General features: G+C 42.5%; 1 protein-coding gene and 1 long non-coding RNA gene across 12 annotated transcripts in view; one reads left to right on the top strand and one right to left on the bottom strand.

Moving 5' to 3' along the window:
- Positions 1 to 289: 289 nt before the first annotated feature.
- LOC122175637 lies at positions 290 to 9,494 on the bottom strand. 2 transcript variants are annotated; one of them, XR_006177459.1, is made up of 4 exons: positions 9,229 to 9,494; positions 5,121 to 5,184; positions 3,468 to 3,563; positions 290 to 2,293 (listed from the first exon to the last, which is right to left on the bottom strand). It is a non-coding gene; the product is annotated as an uncharacterized LOC122175637 (long non-coding RNA). The 2 variants fall into 2 exon arrangements; XR_006177458.1 differs by lacking the exon at positions 9,229 to 9,494 and having other exon boundaries at positions 5,121 to 5,421.
- The window catches only part of SLC16A9 (solute carrier family 16 member 9), a 26,033-nt gene continuing 14,834 nt past the window's right edge, over positions 9,088 to 20,286 (top strand). For 2 of the 10 annotated variants that reach the window (XM_042863480.1, XM_042863473.1), the window contains exons 1-3: positions 9,088 to 9,357; positions 10,273 to 10,425; positions 11,283 to 11,376. The gene's annotated coding sequence lies outside the window, so the exon portion shown is untranslated. Of the gene's footprint in view, positions 9,358 to 10,272; positions 10,426 to 11,282; positions 11,377 to 15,960; positions 16,031 to 16,076; positions 16,096 to 16,575; positions 16,614 to 16,796; positions 17,772 to 20,286 lie in introns of those variants that run through there. The other 8 variants (XM_042863484.1, XM_042863476.1, XM_042863483.1 and 5 more) reach the window with 6 other exon arrangements.

Genomic DNA, 20,286 nt, shown 5'->3' with positions numbered 1-20,286 from the left:
GGACCGTTTCTGGTATTTTCACTTAAATGGCTGATTGGAGAATCTGGGGATTACCTTATTTGTATAATAAAGTTTGTACCTGAGATGCTCTTTGCTTTGAATCAGATGTGGATATTCAAGGTACAATCAGCTGTGCATATTTGATTCCTTAGCTTTACTTCCATCTCGGAAAAGTGTAGCTCTGTCTCTTGAGCTGTTATTGTGGGGAAAATCATAGAATGATAGAATGGCTTGGGTTGAAAAGGACCACAATGATCATCCAGTTTCAACCTCCTTGCTATGTGCAAGGTCGCCAACCACCAGACCAGGCTGCCCAGAGCCACATCCAGCCTGGCCTTGAATGCCTGCAGGGATGGGGCACTAAAAATTCCAGAACATCTTTCACAGTTAAATATGTATATTTGACCTCCAATTTCCTTCCAGTGAGATTTATCTCTTTTTTTTGCCACAGCAAGAACTTTTGATCTTAGTAGGCCTGCACACCTTGCGGGTACTTTTTGATGATTTGGGACATGGGCCCTATCATACATTCTTGAGTCTTAAGAAGTTTACAACGGTACAGCTACTATTCTATTCTATTTGTGAGTGGAAGAGAAGGGAAAAATGTTCCTTTGCACGTATTAAAAGGTTTGCTTTCTGTTTCATAGTTTGGAAGAGAATACCTTCCAGTTTTTTTGCACTGCTAAAGGTTATAGTGTCTGGTAGTCTGTTACAGTTTTTCATGATTTTTATTGTAGTCAAACATTGACAGCTTTAAGTAGTTCTATTTTTGACATATTCTGCCATATTCTAATGGAGACTTATCTTAAAAATCCACCATAATTTGTACTGTTTGTACTGTTTTGTCTTTGTTAAAGCATTGCATTGATTAATATAAATTTACGGATATTTTTGTTATTTGTAGTGAACTCTTTGATGCTGTGACATTGTGTTAACTGTCTTTGAGTGAAAGCAGCGATAAGAACAGTCCTAGCATTTTTATAGTTGCAGTGTGTTGAATTATAAGCCTTAGATAGCTAACAGTGGTGGATATGCATTTCTGAAACTTGTGTAGGTGCTTTGTTTTGTTGTCCCTTGTGAAATCTGTTTTTGTCATCTTCTTATTGTTGTATGCATTCATGCATTAACTTAGCACAGAGTTTGCCTGCACAGCATACTTTTTGTGTACTTTGCTGTATTGCTAAGTTTCTGGGCTTAGATCTTAGCCTTGGAAGCACTTCTCAGTTGTCCTTTGTTCATCTTCTATTCAGTGTCCAAGTCTTACCAAACTGCTTGGATGGATTCACTTGTTCCTGCCTTGTTCAGCTCCTTCTCTGGTATGTATCTGTATGTGCACTCTCTGCTCTGCATTTCCTGTGTTCCTGTGTATGAATAAGAGTTGCTGCTTTACTTTGTACTCTTTTCTCACTGACACTATAAAGAGCATGTTGTCCATTTAATCTGGTGATAATATATACAAGAAAATCCCTGTAGCATGACTGCAGGTTCTAGGGCAGCAGGACATGTGAGTACTTCTGCAGTGAAATGCTGATCTAGCTCTTCTGTGTTATTCTGTTCCTACAATGCAGTATTTCATCAGATGCTTTTATTCTCTCCACTGCTGCAAATGCTGAGCAATCTGTTCTGCCTGTCTCCTTGTGAGTATCCTGCTTGATACTGATGCACCTGGTGAGAGTGTTAACCAGTGAATGAGCTGTGCTGATGCTGTTTGTCTTCATGCCTTTCATCTTTTCTCTGACATTTGTCTGAACTGAAAAGAGTAAATTGAATTCTTCCAGAAGACAAAATGAGAAGAATATGCATGTGATCAGTGTAATTTCAAGTTCCTTTGTCCGTGTGATCTCCTCTTTAAGTGGTTCTTCTTTATTTCTTCTGGAGCTTGTACTGGGAAAGCAGGTTCTCAGCATTGCAATAATAAAAATTCCAATAAACTGCTGAGAGCAGAAAATAAACTCTGCATTGTAAAGTAAGCAATTTTGATAACCCTAATCGTTTATATAGAATGCCAGTATGAGTATCAAGTTGCTCACGCATTATATACACCTTTTCTCTGGCAATTATAGGCAATTATATACCTTTTGAGGTGTAAGGTGAGAGGTGAACAAAATATCCTTCAGTGCAGAAGCAAGAACAGTTTGAAATTAGTCCTGCATTTCCCAGATGGAGATTTAAGATGCGTGTGAAAGACCATTAGTTCTTTGGAATGCAGAAAACACTGAATGCGAGTATTGGGGAGTACTGCTTTTCCACCTGAGGGCTCGTCATGGAATTGGCTACAGCCTCTTCTGTATCCCTGGAAGAGAGAAAGTCTTCTTGTTAATCAGTGAGTTGGTGGTAATGCCTGCTCTGGCAAACGGTTGTTTTTTTTTTCCTTTGAGTGACATAGAGTAAAAGATTATTTAGAAATAAGAGTAAAAGCTGGACATCAGGTATTTTAAACAGAATCTGTCATGAATTTAATGAAACCCGAACAGTGGTCTGTGATAGTCTCAAATGCATGTTGTGTGATCATCTCTGTTCTTTCAACAAGGCAGAAGCTCATGACTAGTGGTTCTGATCTAAACAGCGCAGGTACTTCTCACAGTAGAGATGAGTTGAGGAAATTACAGGGATCTCACAGAACATCTGGATGTTGCCAACTGTGTTTAGGGCCTTGAAGTGTTTAATCCACATCTGCAGTGTTGTATATCAGCAACATCTTAATGTTCACTGAAACTATTTAGATATGAATTTCTGTGCATGAGTGGTTAGAATAAAGTCTTATAATACATCCTTGAGTACTGTCACTTATCCAAACATATTTGTATGTAACTGTTGAGTAATCTATTTGCTGGTCCTGCACAGAGAACTTACAGCAAATTTAGTGAATCATAAATATCATAAGTTTTATTTAAATTATTTCCAAAATAAATGTTAGCCATGACAACGTATTAAGGAATTAATCCTGTTAAATGTTACTACATTCTTCACGCTATTACGGAGCTCTAGGTTTAGTATGACTGTTGTCTTGACTGTTTAATGAAGGACTTTATTAATGCAGTTAGTTCCTAGAGGTAGTAAAGGATTCCAAAGTTAAGGGTTCTGAAATAAACTATTTCATATTGTGAAAAGTCATGACGTTTCTTTTAAAACCTTGTGTGTAGACTGAAGTGTCTCTTATTTTTAAGTGTATGAGTATTGGCTCTGTGTAACTGAAGTTAATTTCTGAGTTAAGTGCAGAGCAAAACCTATTTTTTGGCTGAAATACCCCAATAGCTTCCCAAAGATGCTCTGGGAATGTGATGCCCTTTTCCTTGAATCTCCCTGATTCAAGTGTCAGTGCATTGGATGGATGGTTTGTGAGAGTCAAAACTACAGAGTAAAGCTTTGACTTTTATGTTTATCGTATGTTGTAGAAACCCACCTAATTGAAAGGAGAGCACTTTGCACTAAATCCGTATTAACTGTAATTTCAACCCAAATCTTACCTAGATTCTTGTAAACACGTGGTCTCTTGAGAACAGTCACCATTCTTAGCTCGTCTGGAGTTTAATGCATGTGTTTGGTGGGTTTGGTTTGTTTTTCTAGAAAGAGATCACAGGATCACAGGAATTGGAAGGGACCTCAAGAGATCATCGAGTCCAAACATCCGTGCTTATATGAACGTGGCTAGAAATATTATTAATGTCCTTCCAGTTTTACCACCTCTCCTAGTTCTATGCATCTGCCTGATCTGTAGCAGGAAGACAAAACAAAGCCCATTTCAGATTCAACACTGTATCATAGCTTTAGCACAGCCAGCATGTGAGCTGGAGCCCTCACTGCAGTCTGTCTGGTTCTGGCTTGTTCCTATCTTTGCGAAGAATGGGGGGAGGGAAGAGGTATGGAAAAAAAAGAGCAAGGAAAACAGAAGGAAAGTAATTGGCTTCTGTGATTTCACCTCCCACATAAGCTGAGAGCAAGAATCCCTGACAGGTTTTTACACTTCTGACATGCAACACAGACTGCTGCTTCCAGGGCAAGACTGTCGGGCAAGGAAAGTTTTAGGTTTTCAGTTTCTGTTTTAATGTATAACAGCTTAACTTATCTACCCACCATTTTACAGAAAGTTATCTGAATAATGAAACAAACCGCTGTGAGTAATGCGTGACAGCAGTTTGAGTGTGCCAGATGGATAACGGGAGGACAGGGCACAACGTGAACAGAGTAAGTTCCTTTACACTGGTTAAAAACCCAGCGAGTGGGGAATCCAGCTCGTTTTTGAAGAGGAAATTGACCTTTTTGCTGGAATTAATAGTTGTGGATTTTTTGTGTTTATTTTGTTTTGTTCTGTTTTGTTTTTCCTTAAGTATTTCCATTTCACTATTGAAATATTCTGAATAATATTCTTACTCTGAAACATATTCTTAGTTTCAGGATGTGTCAAGTCAAACAAGGCATCTCCATTTTCCCAGGTTATATATTTTTAAAAATGAAAGGAAAGTAATTTCCCAAAGATTCCCAGTATTTGGCTAGACAGGATGTCTGATGATAGTGATACAATTTACTGTAAGTATGCTGGGAAAAGCTGTGAAGTGCTGGATAAACAGTGCACTGATTGAACTGATCATGACTGAGAGTCTGTCAGGCTACAAGTTTCACTTCTTTAGAAGTTTGTTCTTTTGTTTTTTTTTTTTAACATGCTACCAGGTTTATTTGCCCTTTTCTTCTTTGATCTTTTGCTGCTTGCTTCTCATGCAGGTCTGAATCTTTTGTCCATACTGCCTTTTAGCAGTCTCCTATACTTGCTGAGGCAGCTTCCTTTTACTACTGCAGAACTGTGTTTCAGTGATTTTTTTCTTATAAATGATACTGAAACTGCCAAACTTAACTGTCATTTCATAGTAGCCCCATTAGCTGCTGACAGAACAACTTCAGTGCTCTCATTTTTCTGTTTTCTCCTTGTCTTCCAGATTCCTTCTTAATAAACTGTTCTGGGAAGGAGTTTGTAGTGGTTTGCTTATTTTACAGCACTGTCACCTACCTGATATTATTTAAATGTATTATGGCAAGGAATCTTTTTAGATGTAATTGAGCAGACATCAGTGAATCTTTGATTCCCAAAATACTAGGATTTATTGATAGCAGAAATTAGGACTTACCTAGATATTGGGGGTCAGCTGTTGTTCATACTGGTGAAATAGCAGTTGTAAAATAGCTTGGGAGCTAGACAAGTAGAAATGAGAACTGAGTTTGGTTGCAAATTCCAAATGGATCAGCAGATTTCAAAATTAACTTTGGAGTCTTCTACACCTTCCTGAAAAATTCACGGTGATTTCTAAACTGAGCGCTTCCTCCCGGGTTCAGATCTCAGATTTCAGCGAAAGGCACGGCAACATCATTCCTGTGGGGCAAAAGGGGCCAACATGCTGCTTTCTCCTTATCTGTCCACTGATACTAAAGTTGCCCTCGTGATAATCAGGGTTTACTTTCTTCCTCCACAGCCAATCCCCAAAAGTAGAACAAGCAATAAAAACCTAACATGCTCTCTTCTGCTTTCCCATCCCAGCCTTAGGGTTAGGTTGGGGGAGGTCTCAGTGAAGAGCAATGGATCAGCAAAAACTTTTTTCTTAGCCCCTTCCCAAGTGTTCTACTCAGAGGCAAGGATCCCGTAGCTCCTTTTTGCTTTCCAGAGCAGTTGTGTAATTACTGCAGGACATCAAAAACAGGTAATGGAAGCTGTGAAGGATGATTTCCATCTCTGAACTGGAGAAAGTTAAGGTGGTTTGTCAGCCTACCCTGAGGCAAAAAACTTCCCTTTTAAAAAAATAACAATGTTCTGGGATTGCAGGCTTAATTCGCTGTCCGCTTACTCAAGTTTTAAATTCATATTTCTTCTCCTGTTTTACTTTAAGTCTTTTGACTGGGGTAGATCTGCTCTGAGATTGTGTTTGCACTGGTGTTTGTTTAAAAAAAAAAAAAAAAAAAAAGAATAAACTGCAATATGAAGCAATGGCATTTTGTGTGAAGACCTGTACTTAAGATGCAATCTAATTACATATTAAGTCAATGTCAATTGAACTTTTGGGCTAACTGTAACCATAGATACTTCTTTTAATGATTATTCAGTGCAGAGGAAAGTGGAAGAAGTAACGTGTCAGTTCATGAACATTAACTGTGTGGGAATGCTATGTTAAAAATAAATTCTAAGCCTATGTAGAGATTTTTAAAATAAACTTTCCTTTGTGTCTCAAATATTTCCAAAATACATAAGTATATCCAAACAAGAATAGCCTTTTCCCTCCACAAGTGAATGGGGGTTTTTGCCTCTCAAATCCCTTTAATATCCTTGCAGATACTTGTGGCTCTTCTGAGGACCTTCTCAGTAACTAAAAATAGGTCACATAAACCAATGGAGAAATAACCTTACTCTAAGATGAGACTCACCAGTAGAGAGAAGAAGCTGAACAGTTTACTCTAAGCTCAAATTTTCTAACCAATACTCATTCAAAACACCTGTTTGTTGTGGTAATCTGATGATACTTTTTCTGGCTGCTCTATATGTCACATACCTAACGTAAGTTAAGGCTTGCTTGTAGAGTGATGTACTAAAACTTGAGTTTCTTCAAAGTTCTTTCACGGTGATACCACCAGTCAACGCTAATTAAATGTCGTGAAAAAGATAAGGCAATTCCTCATTACTTATGGCACTGATAAATACTGGATATTTGAAAATAGAAATTCTTGTAGTTTATTACTGTGTGCCTCGATTGGTATGGAATAATCTTTCCCTGGGCTCCATGATAAGCAAATGCATGTACGATTTAATATGGGATTGTAACATTCTTCCTGTGCCCATTTCTGTGTGTGTTATCTGCTAGCTGAATCAACAGTGTAAAAAAACTGGATAACTGTGTACTTATTTCAGTGCACATTAACAGTTTCCTTAGAAAGTATTGCTCAAATGCATGAAGTATATGAGGAGTTTTTTTTAATATTATATGACACGAATTAAAACAATTTAAAAACAATTTACAGAGCAAATCAGCAAGGTCTGTACGGACTAAGTATGGTTACAGAGATTCGCATTCTGAGGATGAGGAACAGATAAGAACAGATGGGCTTTTTAATGCTTTAGAAGATCTTTAAAAGCCTGCTTGAATTATCCCCAAAATGCACGCCCCTGCAGAACCATGGCTTAGCCCTCAGTCTCATGGCACTGTTACAAGCATGTGTTGTGCACTTCAAGGTGGGATTCTGTTTCCTGTTGCACACTTGGCAGTGCAACCCTTTCAAGAAGCTTTCCTCTGAAAGTGGTCTTTTTTTGTGTGTGTATTAAATGCATGCTTTTGCTTTGGGGAAAAACAAATTTGCTCCAAAATGTTGTGAATTCAAGGTAGAGACTTCAGGCTGTGTCTTAAAAATTAGATCATGACTCACGTGTAACTTTTTGGACAAAAGCTTATCAGATCTTAACATCTATCATAAGAAGATCAAAGCCAGAAATCCTGCAAATGAATGTAGACTGTATGTCAAAATGTTATGAAATTACCGAGGCAAAATCCATTTATATTTACAGGAGTGTATTTCAGTTCTCTGTTGAGCAGTGTCTGAATGACACTGAAATCAGTCATTTGGAACTCTCTTTACGTATATAATGGCACTGGATTTTCTGAGACTGGCATCAGTGAGCTGGTCTTTCTGTCTGCCCCTCCTAATCTCACTTTCAAGGTGGAAAGCTTCTGCTTTGGCATTGCCTAATCTGAAGTGCACTGCCAGAAGATTTACCTTTGCCTTGCTGATATGCATATTCCACAGCTTGTTTCATCCTCTGAGTGCAGAGATTTTATAGCTTAAAGGATACCAAAGCACCGTATTTGCCTTTCATATTCCTAGAGGGGGTGTTTTCTTTTTCCTCACACACATCTCTTTTTTTTGGCCTGTGACACCAATAAGTCTTAGGATCATTCCTTGTGAGATAAGGATAAGTGTTAACACCAGCTGTTGAAAACTCAGGTGCTATGAAGAATGTTTTTCCTTCCTCCCTCAAAATGAATGACTGTTCCTGAACATTGATGCATTCTGGAGAGCTGTTAATTTAAATGATACTGGTACTCCCACATGATTCTTGTTGCATTTGCTGCTTGATTTGCAGGGGCAGCAGGTGGTCCGTAAGACTGAAGTTGTACTGGCCAGGTGATGTTATATAAGGAGTGTTATTTGTGAGAGAGGAGTATTGTACAGATCTGGTCAGAACTCGTTCTGTGGATATGTTGCGTTGGTAGCTGCTGCAAAGCAAAAACCTTCATCAGCTTGTTTTCAGGACAGAATTGAGTATGCAACATGCATATGTGCTAATGACAGTTTTGTTTTCTACTTTGTCTACTTGTTTCACTAGTTGTTGGACAAGTTGAAATATTCTACCTCAAACCAGATTGTGAAGGTTTCAAAGATAGATCTCGTTACGTGATTTCATTGGTAGGTGATGCACCTCAGAGCTGAACGCTCATATTACATTGAGGTCTGGAGCCATCCCAGGTGCTGACACTGCACAGCTCTGTCTCTGAGTCAGCACAACAGCACAGTACTCAATCTTGGCAGATCTGCTAGTCTGCTAAAATACAGCCTGCAAATCAGTCCTGATCTAGTAGTCCAGTAGCAAAGCTGAAAAGTCAAATGAAGTTTATCATAAATGTAGTTACACATTTATGCCTGATTTACAGAGTACAAAGGAGTCTCTAGGCTGTTTCAGTGAAAATATGCTTGTTCACATTTGTACCTTTTCTACTTAGAAAGGTATTCTATGAATAAAATGATTGGCTCTGATCAAGAAAACACACAGAGGTTTCCAATTCTCTTCACAGTCACTGCTGTACAGTTAATGCAAGCTTGGAGAGAGTATCAGTACTGTGGTGGAACCAGTTATGTTTACACTGTAGTTGTCAGAGCAAATAACTTTTAAGCTAATTTAGTGACAGTACGTTGTCCAAGCTCTTCACAGATGTGGCTACTTGCTGGTACTTGATATAGATGATTTCAGTATAGTTGAATATGTAGCTGAATACAAGAATTAGCAAGCCAGAGCTAAAGCAAGTATTAGCAAGTGGAGGACAGGAGGTAGGAGTTAGCAGGAACCTCAGGCAGAAGTGGCAGGATTTCTGACTGGGCAGAGCCAGGACCAACACGTGTCCAGCACAAGCTGCCTCCTGCCTGGGGACGTGCAAGCCACTGCAGAAGCTCAAGGAACGTGTCTGCACAGACCCCACTTACCTGTTCTTTGCAAACTGAGCTGACTTGAAGAACTGGTCTTGAAAGCTGAAGCCCCTTGGTGAGCATCTCGAGAGCCTTCATGGAGCTTCCCAAAGCTCAGATGATAAAGGCACAAGGCCAACAGTAGAGGTAAGCTTTTCTTGGTTATTGTTCCTCCCTACATACAAAAACATGCTTACAAACTTTCATTGGACATCGGTTATGATTATCTTGGACCTGGGTGTGAATGCAAAGCCTCCTTGCTGTTCCTGAAGAACTCTGCATGTCTGCACTAAATGCAGACTAAGGGTGTTTACTGTAGACAAATCTATATTTAGACAGGCCTGGTGGCAGCTTAACATAAGTTTAAAATAAACCTCTTCCATTGTGGAACCTTCCTTTCCTTTTCATCCTTCCACTGAGTTTGTGTTGGCAATACAAAGTTAAAATACACACGCCTTTGGGGACACTTCACGGGTATTTAGAGATAAATTGTGACTTGCTTTAGAACATGCTATGTAACAAACTGTAAGCATGACTACAAAAATGCAGTGTAATTTGAAATCTCTGCCTCTGTGACAACGCAAGATTAGGCTGAGAACAATATAGGAAATGAGGCTACAACTTAGCTGGCAAGGAAAAAAAAATGACAACATTGAAGTCATGAGATTGCATTGAGATGAATTTAGGTCACTAGCTGTTTCGTACTGCTCCTATTAACCTCTCAATTTTGTTGACAGAATATAAATGCCTTCCTCAGTATTTTAATGTGGTTAACTAAGTGAGGGAAAAGCTACCAACTCTATTAACTTAATACTCTAGCAAGATGAAAAGTGTGTGTGTGTTGTCTGCAGAGAGACAAATACATCATCCTTCTTGCCGTGATCGATGGATGCCATTACATTTCAGCATGTGGTAATGGCAAGTAGATTAATTTTCATTAAGAAATAAGCAAACCCTCTTTCTGAGGGGCTTCCTCCAGTATCCGTGCCATGCCTTATGACTACCTTGACAAAAATACTTCCTTTGTAGTATGCTAAGATGGTCATTATTTCTGCTATGCAGGTGAAGTCATCTCCTTGGACTGTTCTGACAGAGGTTTCATTGAAAGATGGATGGCCAGCAGAGTAAGGGAGGTGATTGTCTCCCTCTACCCTGCCTTTCTGAGACTGCATCTGGAGTACTACATCTAGACCTGGGACCCCCAGCACAAGAAAGGTGTAGAGTTGTTGGAGTGGGTCCAGAGGAGGGCCACAAATGCTCGGGCTGAAGCACCTCTCTTAGGAATAAAGGCTGAGGGAGTTGGGCTTGTTTATCTTGGTGAAGAGGTTCCAGGCGAAACCTCACTGCCAACTTCCACTACCTGAAGGGAGCTTATAAGCAGGAGGGGGCTGTCTTTTTTGTATGGTCTGATAGTGATAGAACAAGGGAGAATGACTTTAAGCTGTAACAGGGAAAATTTGGGTTAGATATTAGGAAGAAACTCTTTACTCGGAGGGTGGTGAGGCACTGGCACAGGCTGCCCAGAGAAGCTGTGGATGCCCCATCCCTGGAGGCATTCAAGGCTGGGTTGGATGGGGCTCTGGGCAGCCTCATTGAGTGGGTGCCAACCCTGCCCATGGCAGGGTGTTTGAAATTGGATGATCTTCAAGATCTCTTCCAAACCAAGCCATTCTGAAATTCTAAATAGTCTTAACAATGACTAACAGCTACCCCCTGGAGAGTACCTGAGCATTTCTAGAGCAATCAATTGACACAGATTGTACACTGAGTCCCACTGGGAAGTCATCAGGCACGTGATGTGGTTGGTAACAGCCCTATCCATGTCATACGCTTGACAAGCAGATGCTGGAGATAGTTCTGTGTAACAAAGGTGTCATTGTTTTCTTAAAGGACCTTCTCTAATGCATTTTTGCCACCTCATCATGTCCTGTGTCATGGCTCTGATTATTGCAGTAGTCAGCCCTGGATTTGTAGCATGGCACCAGAGGGGATGTTCTGGTACTTGCTTTGTAAAGTTAACTCTGCTTTTCAGAAATAATAAAGACCTGGTTCTTTTATTTTCTATATAACAGATTTTTACTTTCAGCAGTGGATGAAAAAAGGTCTGATATTTGTGATGGAAAACAAAAAAGTCAATGTCGTGTAAGCCAGTCCACCTTCCCATAGGTAAGTAAACTATTCAGATGCCGTATTCATATATGTACAACAGTTCAGGAAGAGGTGCAGTGTTCAGAAATGGGAAATAGATTGTATTTCCTTGTGAATGCTATTTTTTATGAAAGCGGATTGATTATTTGTATATTATGATTTTTTTTTTCTTTTTTTAACATAGAGATATTTTCACTGACATCTGGGTCTCTCATGTAACTGTACTTGTATGTATGAGTTCTGTTCCCAAGTGGGGTGGCTGTGATTCTTGCCTCTCTCCCATAAGAGACCCTTTTCCAATTTATAGAGGAAATTGAATCTTTTCCCTAAGACAGATCTGAGTTATCCTGGTCTTACTTAAGTTTTGTTTTGCTGTGGGGGATGGTTCATGAGAGTAGTGCAGTAAGAGAAGACAGTTGAAAATCAGAAAATCTCCATACACCTGTGATGTATGCTGGCATTGATCTCACTGAATTTATGGCTAACACAGAGGTCATGAAAGGCCTATGCCATAATAAATACATCCTTTGTGTTCAGTAAAAGTGAATGCTCTGAGAAAAGGAAGGAATATTTCTTTGCTTGAAGATATAGTACTGTCATTTTATTTCCATTTTACACAGTTAGTAAATGTTCTTCATGCTACCAGCAGTTATTTATCATTTCATGTATACTATTGCATTTTTGTTGAAAGATAATTTTTTTAAAAAATGCCTTAAGTTACTGTGATTTTTTTCTTAATGTTCTAATACATACAATATAATTAATTTGGGAACCCAAATAGTTTGTTTATCAGCATAGAGAATGAATAGACACTGGTCGATTAGTAAAATTACGCTATGGAAAAGTTGTGATAGTTCCCTAGTTTATTACAAAAAACCTATTAAGCACATGTAGTTGTGAAATCTTCAGAAGACAGTCCTTGTGACTACAGTAGTGGAATGCATTGCATAGCAAAAATATTTAAATGAAGAACAAGATAAAATTTTTGTTGTTGTTGTTGTTGTTTCAGGCAACATTTTCCTATAATTTTTCCATGGCCTTATCACTTAAATGATTAGTGTGAGAACCTAAAAAAAATATACAGTAATGCAAAAGCTACAAAGGTGATCATAGATTGCATTTTTCAAATTAAATGTCTACTACTTATTTTTTGTTACAAGTTTTGCATGTTCAAAAATGGCATTTATCTGGTACACGTATTTTTGAAGATTAACTTAGGAGACTTTCTTTATCAGCATTTCGAAGTACACAGTCTGCCAGACAGCAATTAGCCTGGCAATATTCTGAACACCTGCTTCAGGGCTGGTCCATCTTTCAGGACCTTTCAGAAGACCACAGTGTGGGTTCATTGTGCTGCATGTTGGCAAGGCAGATGAAGTGTTTCTGCTGCTGGACCTGGTACTCCTGGGACTCCTGCATGCTGAGTTCCCTGTCAGCGCAGCCCCGATGGCACTAGGGACTATTGCAGTACCCTTTGGGCATCTGGGGGGAAATCAGAGTTCTTTGCAGCTTAAGCAATCTTGCTCCCTTTCACTCAAATCTTAAAGAAGTATAAAGATCCTGTTTAACGTGGTCCAGCAGCTTTGTTTTTTCTGCCTCTCACATGAAAGGTTAAATTATAACATATGACTGTCCTTTAGACTCTGTGACTTTAAACACAGATGTTTAATACATCCACGTAAATTATACTGATTGCTTTCCTCACCTTTTTTCCCTTCAATCATTAATGAACGTTTCCTACAAGTAAGTTAAAACACCCAAGCAGATGACGAACTTCGGACTTACTAGTTTGAATTTGTACTTCTAGAGTTAGTTCACCAACAGAGAGATCTTGTAAAGACTGCAAGTGTACAAAAGGGTGCTTCTCAGTCTGGACCACAGGTTAGAGGACAGTAGTAGGTCTATTATGTGGAACAGTTCTGTGTTTCGAGGTTTTCCTCCATAGCAGATTTTGTACCTTCTGATAATAAAACAACAGCAAAGAAAAACCACCACTTTAAACTGAGGAAGTAATTCCTTTGGGTTATTCAGCACACCAGCTGCATTCAGTGCCTGACAAGTACTCCTTCCAGGGGGCTTTATGGATGCACTCTACACTTCTCTATGCCCTCAGGAGCTGCCACTGCTACACCACCTGCAGAGCAGATCATCTATCTGTACACCCATACAGCTGTGACCTAGAATTGCACACCCCGAGATCATTCTAGACCAAAATAAGGTAATTTTTTAACTAAGTGTTGGTCTCATGTCTGGCCATGTTTCATGAGTATCTTTGCCCTTTGGATTCCTAAGCCCTAAGGCTGGGGAGGGCTGCTATAGGCTTTATTTGTACTTCCCTTTGTTTTCTATTTTGCAGCAGAAGATTGAGAATTCTTCTGGTGATGTATAGGTCAAAAGCGTAACTATTAAAGATGCAGCTGTGGCACTGTTACAATTTGCTTGCCTTTGAAGGCCCTTTAGGAAGGGTTTCTGATGTGAAGAAATGAGATTTATCACTGATTTGAGAACTAAGCCAAGTGGCAGCTGCCAAAGCACTGTAGACGTGAGCAAAAACCTGGAATTGGAGGGAGATGTGTTGCTTGTTGCAAAACCAAGGATGAAGCAGACGTGGAGGAGGGCTTTGGTTTCTATGGCTCATTTTCATAGGACTGTTTTTTACTAGCAAGGCTGCCCTCTCACAATTATGATATGTGCGTGACTGGCTTGTTCATATGAAAGGCAGAGTTAAATTTAAAGCAGAGGACTTCTCAATAGGAGGGCATCCAAAGGAGTTAAGGTAAAGCAACTAGGATCAATATGCACTCACATAAAATGCATTTTATTTCTGAAGTGAGGTTTCTCATTTAGGTCCAAAGCTGCTTGTGATCTGAGGTTGAATTGCATATGCCTTGGACCACTTCCTCTGCAGAAAGAGCCAGGTTATTTTAATGTATGCTGTGACTGATACACAACTCCTTTGAATGTTCCTGTATAGATAAGCCACAACTAACTTTTAGCTTCTTCTGTGCAGATCTACTTGAGAATACACATTCTTCCTCACCCTTTTTTTCTGATGCTTATAACCAATTTTGGTAGACTGAAATGTTTTGTGTTTAATTTTAGCCTGTAGCATTGTTTTCTAAGCTTTTGCAGAATTCAAAAAGCAAAACACTTCTGTCAAGTGCCGTAATGGGAACTGGGGCATCTGTACACTTATGTGGAAAAAAATGAGTTTTATCAAAGTTGTTAGTTTTCTATTACGTATAGGAAACAGCACGACTTGAATGGTCATTTCAGAATTGTTATTTTCCAGCTGCTCCTCGTGTGGCTACAGTAAAATTTCAAGTGGCCTTTCCGTTTCAGCTGTCATGGAGCCCAAGGAATGACTGAAGTAAATGGAGACTGTGCTGGCTGGGCAGCTGTCTTCAGTCACTTCTCACTTAGGCAACCCAGTGCGTGTGTTTGCGAAATGCCACGCTCTCCCAGGGAAATCTCTGCCAATGCCACACTAACCTTACTTTTCCTAATATGTAGCGCAAAATTCTCTGATGGAACTGAAGCTCACTGACCTCTTGGTTATGGCTAGTATAAGTTTGTTCCTTTTTCTTTGCCGTGACTTGTTTTATTTTCTGGAAGAATGTTATGTATCATTCTGCTCTCCTTCTCTTTAGGTTAAACCCCATGTAGTTTTCTCCCATCACCAGTTTTCTAGAGCCCTGATGGTTCTTTTTGTGTTGTGGGCTGCTCTTTCTGCTGTGAAGTTCACAGACAGAGCCTTTTGCACTACAGCACTGTCTCAGAAATGAGGCTGGAGTTCATATCATACATCTGTCACTCCTGGCAGTGTTTCTTTATTTTCTTGAACACTCTGAGGTAGATTTAAGCACCTTAAGAAACCGCTGAAGTTCATAGACCTTTACAAAGTGTGTATGGAGGAGTCAGTCTGGACTGCTGATACCAAAAAGGAGTTCTGCCATGCCTGTCACTGCTGCGGGGGCTGTGCACGTTTTAAATTGCTTCAGAACGTCAGCAGCCACTCGTCTGGGAATATTTCTATTCCCAGCTGCAGCTGATGCGGATGCGGACGCTAGTGCCGGCCTGGCGGGGCAGCGGCACGGCTGTCACACGGGCCGCGGTGTCGGGCGGCTTCTGCGGCGGGTGTCGCAGACCGTGGAGGGAAAGCCGCAGCGCGCCGAACGGGGGGGAGCTCGGGGCCGGCCGTGATGCCGCAAGGAAGCGCCTGCGGTCACCAAGCGGCGCGGCCGCGATCCCCTTCTCCACGGGGAGGCTGCTGCGTGCACCCGGGCGCGTTAAAAGCGAGAGAAGCGGCGGTCGTGCCTGCGAGGCTTCGCCACAGACGCGTCAATAAAAATGGGGGAGGCAGCGATACTTGCCGGCGGGAGGAGGCGGTGGGGCCGGGGACCGCCCAGAACTCGGAGGAGGGCCGGGGCCGCGGCGGAGGCGAGCGGGGCTCTCGCCCGAAGGGGTCGCTCGGGGCCCGTGGGGCCGGGCAATCCCCCCCCACCCGCAGCCTCGAGAGGAGGCGGTGGCGGCGGCCCCCGGCGGCTCCTCCCCCCGCCAAGTTACAACCGGTTCGGGCTGGCACCGGCCGCGGCCGCGCCCCGCCCCGCCGCGCTGGGGATGCGGGGCTGCCCCGGCGCTCCCGGGGGTGGCTCCTGCCCCCGCCGCGCAGGTAACCGAGGACGGCGCCGGGGGCCCGGGCCGGGGGGCCCCGAGCGGAGGCGCCGCCGGTCCGGGGTGAGGCGGGGCCGCGGCGGGGAGCCGGGTGGGGGGCCTCGCGCGGGGTGTCCTGCATCGCGCCCCGCCTGGACGGGGCAACGCGGGGCTCCCCGCGGCGCTCGGCACGAGACGGCTCCGCGCCCGCGCCGTCCCTCGCAGATGCCCGTCGGCGTGCAGACGTCCGCTGGCTTCCGCTGCGCGCACGCGGCGGTGTCCGCGGCAGGTGCCCGTCACTCCGGTGCCCGTCGCGGAGCGCCCTCGGCGTTTCGGGAGAGCGTGCGCCCGTCTCCCTGCTCGCGTGACGTTGGGCTCCGCTGAGAGGAACGCGCCGAGGATGTCCTCTTGCCGTTCCTCGCCCGCTATGTGGGCCCGGGCGGAAGGCACCGCGCGTAACTTGGCCCTTGGCCCGGCGACTGGGCTGGCCCGGGGGCGTGGGAAGGGGCCAGGCGAGCCGGGGCCATAAAAGCGCGTCCGTCCCGCAGAGGCGGCCGAGGGACGCGGGCTGGTGAGGGAGCGCAGCGCGGCAGCCCTCGCAGGTAGCGATGCGTACGGAGAGGCGCGCTCATCTTCCCAGCGTGGCTGGCTGGTGGCTTGCGACTGGCTTTACCTCTGCCTGCTCTCTGACGGCTGGTTGTACTGCAGAGGGGGGGTTTCCACATCCTCTGGGGCGGTGGGGCTGAGAACAGGTAGGACTGGTTGTGCTGAGCTGACGGACCTGTACGAGGGTGGCTGGGCTCTGTGCTGCCCTGACGGACGCTTCTTTGCGTGAACTTAGTGAGCGTAATGGGAAAAATGTTATTACGTTGTCAGGAAGTTTTGTTCCGGTGTTTTGTTTTAAGCCCCGTGGTACTGCTCGGGCAGAAATGGAAGGAAGTGCTTATGTTGAGGAGCCTCCCGTGTGAGCTGCCAAAGGGAAAGTGGAGTGTGATAGATGTGTAAACCTGAATGCTGAGAACTGAGAGGACGCTTTTGTGCTCAGGGTAGAAGTACTTAAAGACTGGTATTGAAGTGTGGGGAGCTACTATAGCTCAAACATCAGTTCAAGCCTGACATTGTCAAAGTACAGACAAGCCTTTTTCAGTGCGTTTAACACAATGCCTGTACTTGCCATAGCATCTGTGACTGGAGAAAAAAAAGCCCCACAAATCTACCTGAAATGGAATCCTCTTTAAAATGAGGGATGCTATCATTCTGCCTGCTTCTGTCTCTGTTCGTACCAGTGCGTTGCCAGACTGGAAGAGCTGTTAATCACACAGATTCTGCTGACTTCAGCCTTCCTTGCAGCCATATGCTGCTCACAGAAAGCGAGGTGCTTAACGAGCTTCCAGTTGCACATATAATAAACTGAAAACAATCCTTTTGCTACTGTTTTTCTCAAGATTCCCTTTGCCACAGATTGATACAAGTTTCTGTGCTGAGGGCTGGAGTTTCAATTGCAATCATGCAGTTCAAGTCAACTTGTGTTTTGGTGTGTTGGTGCTCATCTGTCATCTTTAAGCTGAATTTTAACATTTCTACAATAATGGTTTGGTGTTGTGAGGAAACCAGCTATACAGAGTAAAGTAGTTACAGCATGACACCACTATCCTATGTTTTAACTGTTGTTCAGTTTGTTCTCTAGGGTTTGTTTTTCTTTTCTTGCTATTGTTCAAGGCCTTCATCAAACAGCTCTCTTCCTCCGATTCTTGTTCTTTGTGAGTACAAATCATTGAAAAGCTTTTTCTAAACGCTCTTCCAGTTACTGTTTACTCCTTTTTGCTTTATTTCTCCATTTCTGTCATTTTGAAGTGACCAGGTTTCCTGCAGTCCAAAACAACATCCTCAGTTCTTCTGAACAGTAAGATTTGCAGACTGGTTCCCGCCTAAATTACGGTGTTAACAGGTGTTCATTGTCCATTAACCTCTCTTCTGTATGAGCATCCTTCTTTATTTTTGATGATTTAGTACAGTCTGTGTCTTCCTCTTGCCCAGAGAGAGAAAACAGTGGGAGGCACTTTGCATCCCTCCCAGGCAGATGCACAGAATGGATGCCCATCTAGGCAGCACTGGGAGTAACAACGCTTTAACTCTTACTGTCAGCTCTTGGCCATCCTACTGGATTTTTATCATAGTATCATTTGAGTTGAAAGTGACCTTTAAAGGTCATCTAATCCAACTCCTTTGCAGTGAACAGGGACATCTACAGCTAGATCAGGTTGCTCAGGTTGAATGTCTCCAGGCTTGAGGTATCCACCACCTCTCTGAGCAGCCTCTTCCAGCACCTCACCACCCTTATTGTAAGAAAAAATCTTCTTCCATGTATCCAATCTAAACCTCCACTCAGTTTGAAACCATTTCCCTTGTCCTGTCCTGTCATGACAAACCCTGCTAAGGTGTTGTGTCCCCTTCTTTAATATAGCCTCCCTTTAGATACTGGAAGGTCTCTATCAGGTCTCCCTGGAGCCTTCTCTCTCTAGGCTGCACAGCCCCAGCTCTCTCAGCTCATAGTCGAAGTGTTCCATCCCTTATATCATATTTGTGGCTCCCCTCTGGATGTGCTCCAACAGCTCTGTGTCTCTCCTGTACTGAGGACTCCACATCTGGATGCAGTGCTCTAACTGAGGTCTCACCAACATGGAGTAGAGGGGCAGGATCACCTCACTCACCTTGCTGGCCATGCTGCTTTAGATACAGCTCAAGATGCAGTCGGCTTTCTGGGCTACAAGGGTACCTTGCTGGCTCACAGCCAGCTTGCCATCCTCCAGTACCCCAAGGCCTTTTCAGCAGGGCTCTGCTAAATAATTTTGTACTCCAACTTGCCATTTGCAGGGAAGTATTAAATGACGTACCAATAAAAGGTACCTTGATATCCACACTTGTGATAATAGGTTTGGTTTACTGGAGTACCTTTAACTATGTACTGTAGCAGAAAGCTCCAGGAGACAGGCTCTTGGCTAACACTTTCTCCACAGGAGAACTTCATGCCTTCAGGGAAGTAAGAAAATGTGCCTTGTTGTAAATAAATAGGCACACAGCAGTGTCCCTTAAGGGACCTGCAAGAGAGGGAAAGAAAAGCCAGGGCATGATAGCTGGTAAAAACAATCTGTGGGATTTGGTAAATCCTTTTTTCACTACAAGGATGATTTCTGTGGGGGAAGTGATGGTGATTTTCACTTTGTGCTTGACAGTTGCCTGTAAATGGCCTGAAGTGCTTAGAAAAGAGACATTTTTGCTGTCTTTATAGACATCTCTCATATATATCTGTCATTTTAGCTGAAAGATTCGAAAGAAAACTGCTGTGGAAAATAGGAGTCTTCTGGGAAGTCAAAGGTCAGCTCTTTTGCCGCCCTAACTTGGCAGAACTCCGTTAAAGTTGATAAAGCCATGCGGACTAAAGGCAGACAAGGAGCTGGTCCAAATTTTATTTTAAACTTTCTATTAGAAAAGACTAAGACTGAAGGCTGTGAAAACTTTTCATCACCTGCCCTCCCTTCCTCCCCATCGTATCAAAGAACAGCAGAACTGAGTTAGGTGAGAGCTGTGCCTTTGCAAAGTTTTGCTGTGAGCATAACAGCTAGCATGTATTGTTTTCTAGAGACCTTAAACAAACAAGAGTTGGGATTATTCACTGTATATATCTATATTTTGGTGAGTTTTCAAAATCTACAATGTGATTATTATTATTATTATTATTATTATTATTATTATTATTATTATTACTTTTCCCCCAGTGGAACTGTCTTTTCTAGAAGCTGTAACTAATTTCCACCATTTTTACCCCATTCAGGGACAAAGCAAACACTTCTTTAGTGCAAGAAGAGGTGCATGTGCTCAGTCTTCTTATGACTGTATACATGTAGTGTGCTTTGTTTAGAGATAGTGGAGATCCTCTGTTGTGTAATTGTAAGGGTTATTGTTGGAAGATACCTTTAAGCAGCTTTTTAGTGTGCCTTATGTATCCTGTGATTTCAGACAGCTATCACCCTGGCATCCACTGTGATCAATGGACAGTTGCCAGACATTTGAAGGAGTAAATCAGGATTTAGATTTGTAACTGAAAGAAAACTTCATGATGATTGTAACTGGAAATACTATATCATGAAGGACAGTTATTAGGTTAAAACCATAAATCTTTCCCCAAAGACCTCGAATGTCAAGGCTTATTTTATGTTAGTAGGTCATGTTATTGTTAGTTGGTGCTCAAGGCTGCTGTCAGCTGTTGATTTATTG

The sequence above is a fragment of the Lagopus leucura genome, unplaced genomic scaffold (genome assembly GCF_019238085.1).
Source record: "Lagopus leucura isolate 7727_CA_CO unplaced genomic scaffold, USGS_WTPT01 Super-Scaffold_739, whole genome shotgun sequence".
NCBI classification, from domain to species: domain Eukaryota; kingdom Metazoa; phylum Chordata; class Aves; order Galliformes; family Phasianidae; genus Lagopus; species Lagopus leucura.
This window is presented reverse-complemented; position numbering and strand designations above follow the sequence as displayed.